The sequence below is a fragment of the Salmo salar genome, chromosome 06 (assembly GCF_965601325.2).
Source record: "Salmo salar chromosome 06, fSalSal1, whole genome shotgun sequence".
Lineage (NCBI taxonomy): Eukaryota > Metazoa > Chordata > Actinopteri > Salmoniformes > Salmonidae > Salmo > Salmo salar.
This window is the reverse complement of record NC_138296.1, coordinates 22,301,309-22,313,650: the sequence shown is the minus strand read 5'-3', so window position 1 is coordinate 22,313,650 and position 12,342 is coordinate 22,301,309. Positions and strand designations below refer to the sequence as shown.

The following is a 12,342-nucleotide window of genomic DNA, read 5'->3' as shown; positions in this document are numbered from 1 at the left end:
AAAAACATGATCAAGAAGACCTCTCATTTATGTTGAAGTGATAGTTCACCCAAATTACAAAATTGCATTTCAGTGGTTTCCTTTACCTATATTTATTCAGGGAAAACACATTTAAAACAATTTCTCTTTCGCAAGTGTGCCCTATTAAAATAGCTAAAACAATACATTCAGCAACAAGCACACAACCATACATCAGAAACAAGTATATTCTTCCTTAAGCATTTCCTCAAACAATGCTTCAAATTGATTAAAAGGCACAAGTGTCACGTCCTGACCCTGGTAAGAGGTCATTTTCCATAGTAGAGTGGTCAGGCCGTGACAGGTGGTTGTTTTGGGTGGTTTGGGGTTTTCTGTTTCTATGTGTGATTTTTCTAGATTTCTATTTCTATGTTTTGTTTTCTATGTTTTGGCCAGGTATGGTTTCCAATCAGAGGCAGCTGTCTATCATTGTCTCTGATTGGAAGCCATACTTAGGCAGCCTGTTTTTTTATGTGTGGGTGTGGGTAGTTGTTTTCTGTTTAGTTTGTACCTGACGGAACTGTTGGCTGTCATTTTGTTATTTTTGTCTAGTGTTCGTTTCCATTAAAATATATGACGATGAGCACTCTACACGCTGCGCCTTGGTCTACTCATTTCGATACCTGTGACAGAACTACCCACCACCAACGGATCAAGAAGCGTGCACTCTCCAGGAGGAGGAGCGGGACCAAGCAGGATGGGGAGTATCTGGAGTCATAGACCTGGGAGGAGATCCTAGATGGGGCAGGACCGTGGACAAGGCCGGGAGAGTATCGCCGCCCGCCGGAGGAGATAGAGGCAGCGAGGGCGGAACGGCGATACTGGGAGGAATGGCTAGGAAGGCAACAGGAGACCGAGAGGCAGTGGCAAAAAAAATTGGCTAAGGCCTGAGCCAACTCCCCGTGCTTACTGTGGGGAGCAAGTGACTGAACAAGCACCGTGCTATGCGGTGATGCGCACTATTTCGTCCATGCGCACTCACAGCCCGGTGCGCTCGGTACAAGCTCCTCACCGTTGCCGTGCGAGAGTGGGCCGTCAGCCAGGAAGAAATGCGCGGGCTCAGCGTATCTGGTCTACAGTGCGTCTCTTCGGTCCAGGTTATCCTGCGCCTGCTCTACGCACGGTGCCCCCCATTCACCAGCGCAGCACAGTTGGTCCTGTACCTGCGCTCCGCCCGTGCTGGGCGAGAAGAACCATCCAGCCAGGACAGGGTGTGTCAGCCCCAAGCTCCAGACCTCCAGTGCGCCTCCATAGCCCAGTACGTCCTGTGCCTGCTCCTCACACTCTTCCTCCAGTACGCCTCCGCAGCCCAGAGCCTCCAGCGACGCTCCTCAGCCCGGAGCCTCCAGCGACGCTCCTCAGCCCGGAGCCTCCAGCGGCGCTCCTCAGTCCGGAGCCTCCAGCGGCGGCCTGTAGGTCAGAACCTCCAGCGGTGATCTACAGCACAGAGCTTCCGGTAATGATCTACAGTCCGATTCCTCCGATAATGATCCACAGGCCAGGGTTACAGAAGCGGAGGGATCTGCGGGCGGAACGGGGGTTACGCCCTGAGCCGGAGCCACCTCCGTTGCTGGAGGATTGGAGGGAGAGGGAGGTTCTGGGTGTAGCACATGAGCCGCCATAGACGTTTGTCACCCTCCCTGCCCTCCCTTTGTGTTTGGGGTTGTTTTGTTGGGTTTTTGTTTGGGTGCAGTCAGAGTCTGCACCTTTGGGGGGGGGGGGGGGTACTGTCACGTCCTGACCCTGGTAAGAGGTCATTTTCCATAGTAGATTGGTCAGGGTGTGACAGGTGGTTTCTTTGGGTGGTTTTGGGCTTTCTGTTTCTATGTGGGGTTTTTCTAGATTTCTATTTCTATGTTTTGTTTTCTATGTTTTGGCCGGGTATGGTTTACAATCAGAGGCAGCTGTCTATCATTGTCTCTGATTGGAAGCCATACTTAGGCATCCTGTTTTTCATGCGTGGGTGTGGGTAGTTGTTTTCTGTTTAGTTTGTACCTGATGGAACTGTTGGCTGTCATTTTGTTATTTTTGTCTAGTTTTCGTTTCCATTAAAATATGTGACGATGAGCACTCTACATGCTGTGCCTTGGTCTACTCATTTCGACGCCTGTGACAACAAGGCGTTCAAGCCTGAGCTCATTTTGCAGCATATTCCACTTCGGCAGAGCATGAAAATTTAAGTTGTTTTTTCCTAGTTCTGAAACTACTTTTGGTAGCTCTAGTGCTATCCAATATTGTGTTCTTGTGCTGTATTTTATTATTTTAACCTTAATGAGTGAAATCAGATATGCTGGAAGTTTCTGCATGCGTGCTTTGTAAATAAACAAAAGGGAACGCTGCTCTCTTCTTACATACATATAGGCCCAACCCACCTTTTGATACAATACACAATTGTGAGATCTAAAATTAACACCAGTAATGAATCTAAGGGCACAATGGCAAACAGCATCCAGAGGTCTAAGTGTGATGGCTGCTGCATGCATGTAGGTTATATCCCCGTAATCTAAAACAGACATAAAAGTGGCCTGGACATCTTCCTTTCTATTATCAAAAGACAGACATGCTCTATTTCTGTAAAATAATCATATTTTGAGATTCAATATCTTTACCAGATCAGTAACATTTTATATGCCAATGTATCTATTTATCTATTTCTATACGTCCCGTGCTTAATTTATTTCTATGTTTCCCATGCGTAAGTTTTGTTTTTGCGTCTTTCACTTTTGGTTTTGCACGCTAGCTTCAAACAGCTGAAAATACAATATTTTTGGTTATGGAAAATACATTTCACTGCGGCTTAGATGGTACAATGATTCTCTACACAATGATTGCTTTTGTAGTCCATCATTGTAAATAAGAATTTGTTCTTAACTGACTTGCCTAGTTAAATAAAGGATAAAAAAATATAACTTTTTTTTAAATGCTTGTTTTGTTACATAAACTGAAATTAGGCAAACTATTAGAATTTTAGCAAACAGGAAAAAGTGGAGGGATTTCTGCATATTGCATCTTCAATAAACAATTTAAAGCTGACATTTCTTGAGTCAATAAGAATTCAACCACTTTGTTATGGGAAGCCTAAATAAGATCAGCAGTAGAAATGTGCTTAACATATCACATAATAAGTTGTATGGACTTATTATGTGTTCAATAATAGTAGTTCATAGAGGCTTTGAATGGCTACTTCATCTCTGTACCCCACACATACAATTATCTGTAAGGTCCCTCAATAGAGTAGTGAATTTCAACCACCGATACAACCACAAAGACCAGAAGTTTTTAAAATACCTTGCAAAGAAGGACACTGATTGGTACAGTAGATGTGCAAAAAACAACAACAAAAAACAGACGCTGACTATCCCTTTCAGCATGGTGTTATTAATTCGGCTTTGGATGGTGTATCAATACACCCAGGCACTACAAAGATACAGGCGTCCTTCCTAGAGAGGAAGAAAACTGCTCAGGATTTCACCATGAGGCCAATTGTGATTTTAAAACATTTACAGAGTTGAATAGTTGTTATATGAGGATGGATCACCAACATCGTAGTTACTCCACATGACAGAGTGAAAAAAAGGAATACAAATATTCTAAAACATGCATCCTGTTTGCAACAATGCACTTAAGTAATACTGCAAAAAATGTGGCAAAGAAATACACTTTTTGCACTGAATACAAAGCGTTATGTCTGGGGCAAATCCAACATAACACATCACTGAGTACCACTCTTCATACTTTCAAGCATGGTGGTGGCTGCATTATGTCATGGGTATGCTTGTCATCGGAAAGAACTAGGGAGTTTTTTAGGACAAAAAGAAACCGAGTACAGCTTAGCACAGGCAAAATCGGTTGTGTATGTCAATGTTGCTTTTCCAGATATAAAAAAAAACCTACCTCTGTCTTGAGGAATATCAAATGCAGTGACATTTCTGGGTGCTTCCCAAACAAACTGTTTGTGTCAAGGCTGAATGTATCAATCTGCTCCCTGATTGGGCCACGTTTGCCCTCATTTCTGAAACACAATATGTCCAAATCAGAAGTATGGTTACCAGATTTGATTGAATTCCAAGTTGATTGAATTCCAGTATTAATTCTTGATTTTACATTTTTCTACTGATAATGATTAAATGACTTACGGGAAATATGTCTTAAACTCTTCATCAATGAGCTTGATCATACATGAAGCTAAACTGTCATTAAGGTTTATTTCCTTTCTCCTTTCCCTTTTCCCTTTTGGTTTGTACACGCCGCCATTCTTGCATAAAGTCTTCACTACTTTATGGTATCCACTGCCTTTTTTCCCTCTCTGGGAATACAAAATTGAAATATGTTCAATGTTTTTAACAGCACAGCATTCAAAATCTGTAATGCATAAGAATCTATCAATAGCTGCTTTTCCACTATTGTGCAATTCTATATCTGTGGGAGCCAATGCATGCTATCGCCAGAGAAATGTGAAAATCGAGAGACTCAACACATGATCATTTCATGTTTATAGGAACGTACCACTCTCCCATGTCTCTCTCTCTCTCTGGGACTCCATCGGTTAGGATAATTACATCTTGTGCACGTCACTTTGGTTTATTGTGGGTTCTTGAGTGGCTCAGGAGTCCAAGTTTTGAAATGCAGTTCTTCTGTTGGTGTTGTTGGCCCGGTTGTGCAGTAATGACACTTTTCTCTGGCTTCAATTAGATGATTGTTTTTATCTCGCTCGAAGGTGCCTATTGCTGGTTGTCTTTTAAGCACTTTTTGGGCTGGCCTGTCTTTCAATGCCCCTGCTGCAGCTCGTCAAAGAAAATCCTTTGTTGTTGGGGCATCCTGATGGTGTGGCCAGTCCATCGGAGCTGTGCCTTTATGCTGTTTGCTCTTTGCATTACCTCCAAGTATAAGACCTTGTCTTGCCATCGGATACGCATAATAGATCTCAGAGATTGTGTATGGAATGTTTCAAGCTGTTTGATGTGGGGATTGTTCAGGGTCCAAGTTTCACAGCCATACAGCAGGGTTGTGATCACTAGCATAGTATAGATTTTCAGTTTTGTGGAAAGAGGGATGGTGTGATGTTGAGTATCCTGTTCCTCAGTCCTCCCAATGACTGGCTTGAGCAGGATTCTGCTTGTTATTTCTTGGTCAAGTGAGCCATCTTCAGAGATGGTGTTCCCCATGTATCTTACATGGTCGATATTCCGGAGCTCAGATACGTTGAGGTAGATCCGTTGAGGTACAATCGTCGGCAAAGAGGGCCTTATGGCCAAAATGTTCTTGTGTATTGGTCTTTGCCCGGAGCCTGCACAGGTTGAAGATTGAACCAGTGGAAGCAGGGTGATAGCTCCAACCCCCTTCTTTTGCAAGTTACAGGCAAATCTAGGGGCCAAAATTCGAAAGATGCGAGCACCTTGGAAATCATGATTAGTCCAAATGACCAGTGACAAAAAATCTGCTTACTGGAATAAAATTCCTCTTTAGATTTTGCATCACACGCTTTGTTGACAGATGCTGCCAAAAACAGTTATGTTACGTGCGTCTGCCCACGAGAGATTACTCTCACATTTACAGTGCATTCGGAAAGTATTCAGGCCCCTTTAACTTTTTCAACATTTTGTTATGTTAAAGCCTTATTCTAAAATTGATTACATCGTTTTTTCCCCCTCATCAATCTACACACAATGCTCCATATTGATAGAGCAAAAACAGGTATTTAGAAATTTGGCAAAAAATAAATAAATAACTGAAATATTACATTTACATACAGTACCAGTCAAAAGTTGACACACCTACTCATTCAAGGGATTTCTTTATTTTTACTATTTTCTACATTGTAGAATAATAGTGAAGACATAAAAACTATGAAATAACACATGCAGTATAATCATGTAGTAACGAAAGAAGTGTTAAACAATTCAAAATATATTTGATATTTTAGATTCTTCAAAGTAGCCAATCTTTGCCTTGATGACAGCTTTCAATACTCTTGGCATTCTCACAACCAGCTTCACCTGGAATGCTTTTATAACAGTCTTGAAGGAGTTCCCACATATGCTGAGCACTTTTTGGCTGCTTTTCCTTCACTCCAACCCAACCCAAACCATCTAAATTGGTTTGAGGTCGGGTGATTGTGGAGGCCAGGTCATCTGAAGCAGCACTCCATCACTCTCCTTCTTGGTCAAATAGCCCTTACACAGCCTGGTGGTGTGTTGCATCATTGTTCTAATGATAGTCCCACTAAGCGCAAACCAGATGGGATGGCATATTGCTGCAGAATGCTGCGGTAGCCATGCTGGTTAAGTGTGCCTTGAATTCTAAATAAATCATAGATGACAGTGTCACCAGCAAAGCATTCCCACACCATCACTCCTCCTCCTCCATGCTTCACGGTGGGAACCACACATGCAGAGATCATCCGTTCACCTACTCTGCATCTCACAAAGACACGGTGGTTGTAACCAAAAATCTCAAATTTGGACTCATCCGACTAAAGGGCAGATTTCCACCATCTAATGTCCATTCCTCGTGTTTCTTGACCCAAGCAAGTCTCTTCTTATTATTGGTGTCCTTTAGTAGTGGTTTCTTTGCAGCAATTCGACCATGAAGGCCTGATTTGTGCAGTCTCCTCTGAACAGTTGATGTTTGAGATGTTACTGTTACTTGAACTCTGTGAAATGTTTATTTTTGTTGCAATATCTGAGGCTGGTAACTCTAATGAACTAATCCTCTGCAGCAGAGGTAACTCTGGGTCTTCCTTGAAATTGTCCGGCTTGACTGACCTTCATCTCTTAATGTAATGATGGACTGTCATTTATCTTTGACTATTTGAGCTGTTCTTGCCATAATATGGAGTTGGTCATTTACCAAATAGTGCTATCTTCTGTATACCACCTCTACCATGTCACAACACAACTAATTGGCTCAAACGCATTAAGAAGGAAAGAAATTCCACATGATTAACTTTTAACAAGGCACACCTGTTAATTAAAATGCATTCCAGGTGACTACCTCAGGAAGCTGATTGAGAGAATGCAAAAGTGTGCAAAGCTGTCATCAAGGCAAAGGGTGACTACTTACAAGAATCTCAATATAAAATATATTTTGATTTGTTTAACACTTTTTTGGTTACTACATGATTCCATATGTGTTATTTCATAGTTTTGATGTATTCACTATTATTCTACAATGTTGAAAACAGTCCAAATAAAGAAAAACCCTTGAGTGAGAAGGTGTGTCCAAACTTTGGACTGGTACTGTAAGTACTCAGACCCTTTATTTTACTTTGTTGAAACACCTTTGGCAGTGATTACAGCCTTGCGTCTTCAAGGTATGACGCTACAAGCTTGGCATACCTGTATTTGGGGAGCTTCTCTGCAGACCCTCTCAAGCTCTGTCAGGTTGGATTGGGAGCATCGCTGCACAGCTATTCTCAGGTCTCAACGGAGATGTTCGATTGGGTTCAAGTCCGGGCTCTGGCTGAGCCACTCAAGGACAGAGACTTTGTCCTGTTGGAAGGTGAACCTTTGCCCCAGTATGACGTCCTGAGCACTCTGGAGCAGGTTTTCATCAAGGATCTCTCTGTACTTTGCTCCGTTCATCTTTCCCTCGATCCTGACTAGTTTCCCAGTCCCTGCTGCTGAAAAACATCCCCACAGCATGATGCTGCCATCAACATGCTTCACCATAGGGATGGTGCCAGGTTTCCTTCATATGTGATGCTTGGCATTCAGGCCAAAGAGTTCAATCTTGGTTTCATCAGACCAGAGAATCTTGTTTCACATGGTCTGAGAGTCCTTTAGGTGCCTTTTGTCAAACTCCAAGCAGGCTGTCATGTGCCTTTTACTGAGGATGGCTTCTGTTTGGCCACTCTACCATAAAGGACTGATTGGTGGAGTGCTGCAGCGATGCTTGTCCTTCTGGAAGGTTCTCCCATCTCCCCAGAGGAACACTGGAGCTCTGTCAGAGTAACCATCGGGTTCTTGGTCACCTTCCTGACCAAGGCCCTTCTCCCCCGATTGCTCAGGTTGGCTGGGCAGACAGCTCTAGGAAGCATCTTGGTGGTTCCAAACTTCTTCTGTTTAAGAATAATGGAGGCCACTGTGTTCTTGGGGACCTTCAATGCTGCAGACATTTCTTGGTATCCTTCCCCAGATCTGTTTTTCAACACAAGCCTGTCTCGGAGCTGTTCGAAAATTGCTTCGACCTTGGTCTTTCATCTGACATGCACTGTCAACGGTTGGACCTTATATCGACAGGTTTGTGCCTTTCCAAATCATGTCCAATCAATTGAATTTACCACAGGTGGACTCCAATCAAGTTGTAGAAACATCTCAAGGATGACCAATGGAAACAGGATACACCTGAGCTTAATTTCGAGTCTCATAGCAAATGGTTTGAATACTTATGTAAGGTGTTTCAGTTTGTATTTTTTATACATTTGCAAAAATGTCTAAAAACCTGTTTTTGCTTTGTCATTATGGGGTATTGTGTGTAGATTGATGAGGAAAATATATTTATTTATTTAATACATTTTCTAAAATGTGGAAAAAGGGAAGGGGTCTGATTACTTTCTGAATGCACTGTACTTCAGTCTGAATCTATCTCACGCCAATGTGAGTTACAAAAAGTAATCAAATCTCTATGGGGCCCTGTTTGAGTGTTTTGATTTTCAGCTTCCCTGGCGCTACCACAAAATGGCTAATATGGATATAGGGTGTCAATGGAAAAGTCCTATTTTTAAAACTTTTTTTACAGCTTACTGGTTCTATCACTTTGTTCATTAATTTCTCGTATGATTCTTCAGACTGTCGAACTCCTTCTGAGAGGCATCGATCAAAAGTCTCATAAGCCTCATCCATAATTTGACCAATGGACTTGATCTCATCCTTTAGCCTCTGTTCCAGAACCTGGCACACCTCTTCTTTGCTGTCTGTCTGAAATCCAAACTCAACATAATCTATATAATACACTGATTCACATATAAGGAGTATGTTAGCTGAGAGAAATACTTTTGTTCTGCTGTAAGTACAATACCATGTCGCTGCTTTTGGCTCCTTGTATCAGAGAGAGGATCCCATAGGCTCCAGAAACATAATCTGAAATCTTTGTGCGACGATCATTGAGATTTCTGAGAAATTCCTGAAGTTTGGGTATTTCTGCAACATCAATTAAAAACAAGAGATGTATTTCTACCTTTGGTTGGTGTCTGTGTTCTTTGATGCTATTATTGATCCTGGATTCAATTCTTGATCATTTAATTTTCCTATTTCTGTTTCAGTTTGATTAACTGAATTATTGATTAAGGCCATAAGTCTACGGTAGTTATGCATGCAGATCTCAAGATAGGAATCAGTACTTAGTATGAGGCAAAAGAACAAGATATTCTTTGCCTAGAAGATGAGTCTCCTTACAATAAAGTGAAATGTTTCAGAGGACATGAGGATAGCTTAGCATGCTGTATGTATACACACTACCTACGATATTTGATAGAAAACAACAACCTGCATTATTGACTATCATATTGTCCAGGTTACATTTGGAGTTGTTGTTGACTGGGACGTATTGCAATTTAACATATACTACAGGTCATATTCAAATAGGTATTCTGCTTGGGTGAAGTTTGTTGCTATGTAAAGCAGTTGGCATTACAATACACACAAATAATCTAAAAGAAAGCATAGGCATATCAATACAGGACACAAGTAGATGTAATCTGTGTCATGCTCTGACCTAGGAGAGCTGTGTTTTCTAGGTCAGGGTGTGATAGGTGGGTGGGCATTCTATGTTTTTTTTTCTATGTTTTGGCCGGGTATGGTTTCCAATCAGAGGCAGGTGTCTATCGTTGTCTCTGATTGGAAGCCATACTTAGGCAGGCTGTTTTTCCGTTGTTGTTTGTGGGTAGTTGCTTTCTGTTTAGTTTGTTAGTATACCTGACAGAACTGTTTGGCTGTCATTTGTTTTTCTTTCTTAAGTGTTTTCATTAAAAGTAAAAGATGACCACTCAACACGCTGCGCCTTGGTCTCTTCAATACGAAGCCTGTGACAATCTGTCTCTGCAGGCTTAGAAAAACGTTTTACAAAATGGTTCTTTGTGGAGGGATAGGGGTCTACCAAGAACCGTTTGAGCTTAATAACCCTTTTTGGAAGACAAGGTTTCTTTGTAAGGCAGGTGGTTCTACCTTGAACCTTTAACATCCTAAGAACAGTTTTTAGAAGAAAGGGTTCTTAGATGATTCTCTGGAAGAAAAAATGATTCTTTGGAAGGCAAGAAGGGTTCTACATAGAACCATATATAATACTTCCCAGTATGCTCTATTGCAGGGAGATTTTCAGAATTGTTTGTTTTACAGTAATATCTGTTTTTCTTCGCAGGTACATTGATTGGTTGATACATTTTATGCTACACAAAGATAAATAACATACTGTTTTCTAAACGTATCCAATCTGTTGGATGTATTGCGCCCATTACTGAGATGGGTGTTCCAGTTTAGATGATTGAGATGGTTTAGTATTCAATCTTCCCTACCCTGGCAGTCATTCTGAATGCAGGTTGCAGGTGACAATTCCACTTGTTGGATATCCTAACTCTGGCTGGATTCCAACTTTGCAAGCCAGCATAATGTGATTTGCAGGCCTGATGTGGCCTGTAAACCAGGATATTCCTAACACCACTGTGTTTGGGTATAACTAGGCCCTCAAAGAAAGACTTTGTGATATATGGAATGTATTGTCATAAATAATAACATTTTAAAGGCTAATAAGGCAGGTGGAACCGTTCATAGAGGGTTCTAGCAAGAACCCTCCAAAGATAAAAAGGGTTCTCAGTAGAACCTTTCATAGACAGTTCTAGGCAAAACCCTTCATAGAGGGTTCTAGGTAGAACCATATACAGGGGTTCTTTGAAGTACTCTACATAGAGGGTTCTAGACAGAACCCTCTGCAAACAGTTCCCAAGCACCGAAAATAGTTGCCCTGTGGGGACAAACCGAAGAAAACTATACGGTTCTACATAGCACCATTTTTCTAAGAGTGTATGTCATAGAATAAAAAAAACACGTTCAGTTATCGTACCTGTCTCTTCTTGTTGCAAATGCTTTTCCTTTTGGTATTCCTTGGAACTCACAGTAAACACCTGAAGGAAACCCTTTCCCCCACTGAAGTGTTTCTGAAATGGTTTTATGAGACAATGACAGCCAATTAAATTAAGTCCGCACACTGACATTTTGCAAGGTCTAAAAATGAATATTCATTGTGCTCATGCTGAGCTCAAGGAGATGTGCTTCAACTAATTTAAAGTAATCAAATATATTTTGAAGATTTTGAAGAATATGACTGATAAAAACCAGATTAGAATAACTGTCTTAACTTATTGTAAATAAAAATACGTACCTATTACTCAATTGTTTGTTTTGTATATTAGACAACGAAAATGTCTGATCAAAAGCTTTACGGTACAATGTAATCTTGCTTTCATTTAATTCCATGAAATGACTCAATCTTAACCACTACAACATACAGTATGAGCATGTTGACAAGTCACAGAATGCTCCTTTATGTCAGACATAACTTACCTTAATTTATTTTTGTTTGTTGAATTTATCCCTCACTTGCCTCTTGGTTGTTTCATTTCTGCGCAAAATACAGGTGTGTGCATCAGCCTTTTGATTTTCCTCAATGTCGTCTGTCTTGGTGCAGATGAAACTGATGCTTCGACATTCTCCACCAGGTCCAAAGAGGCTAACGGTGCTGTCTAAAATCTCCCATGATTCCTTTTCTGAAGTTGCTCGTGCAATGTCGCTTACAATCCACACAGCAGAGCAGTTTCCAACAAACTGAAGAAGTGTAACATTAACTTAAAACATTCCAACAGTAAAGGTACAATATACAGAATATATTATTCATAGCATACATAGCTTTTATAGGCCTACATACATAGCCGTGGGAAGTAGGAGTGCTAAGGGTGCTGCAGCATCCCTGAAAAATCAACAAAAAAAACGCAATAATTTTTTATTTTCTTACACTCAAATAGTGCACTGGGCCTTTACTAGTATTAGTGGACCTATATAGACATCTGTAACACTGGGCCTTTACTAGTATTAGTGGACCTATATAGACATCTGTGGTGCACTGGGCCTTTACTAGTATTAGTGGACCTATATAGACATCTGTGGTGCACTGGGCCTTTACTAGTATTAGTGGACCTATATAGACATCTGTAACACTGGGCCTTTACTAGTATTAGTGGACCTATATAGACATCTGTAACACTGGGCCTTTACTAGTATTAGTGGACCTATATAGACATCTGTAACACTGGGCCTTTACTAGTATTAGTGGACC

At 41.2% G+C, this 12,342-nt stretch overlaps 1 long non-coding RNA gene across 2 annotated transcripts; it reads right to left on the bottom strand.

Annotated features, from left to right (window-relative positions):
- Positions 1-3,619: 3,619 nt before the first annotated feature.
- LOC145879810 (uncharacterized) lies at positions 3,620-11,829 on the bottom strand. Of its 2 annotated transcripts, XR_014392611.1 has the most exons (5): positions 11,574-11,829; positions 11,074-11,167; positions 9,037-9,158; positions 4,155-4,324; positions 3,895-4,030 (listed from the first exon to the last, which is right to left on the bottom strand). It is a non-coding gene; the product is annotated as an uncharacterized LOC145879810 (long non-coding RNA). The 2 variants fall into 2 exon arrangements; XR_014392612.1 differs by lacking the exon at positions 9,037-9,158 and having other exon boundaries at positions 3,620-4,030.
- Between the last annotated feature and the right edge of the window lie 513 nt (positions 11,830-12,342).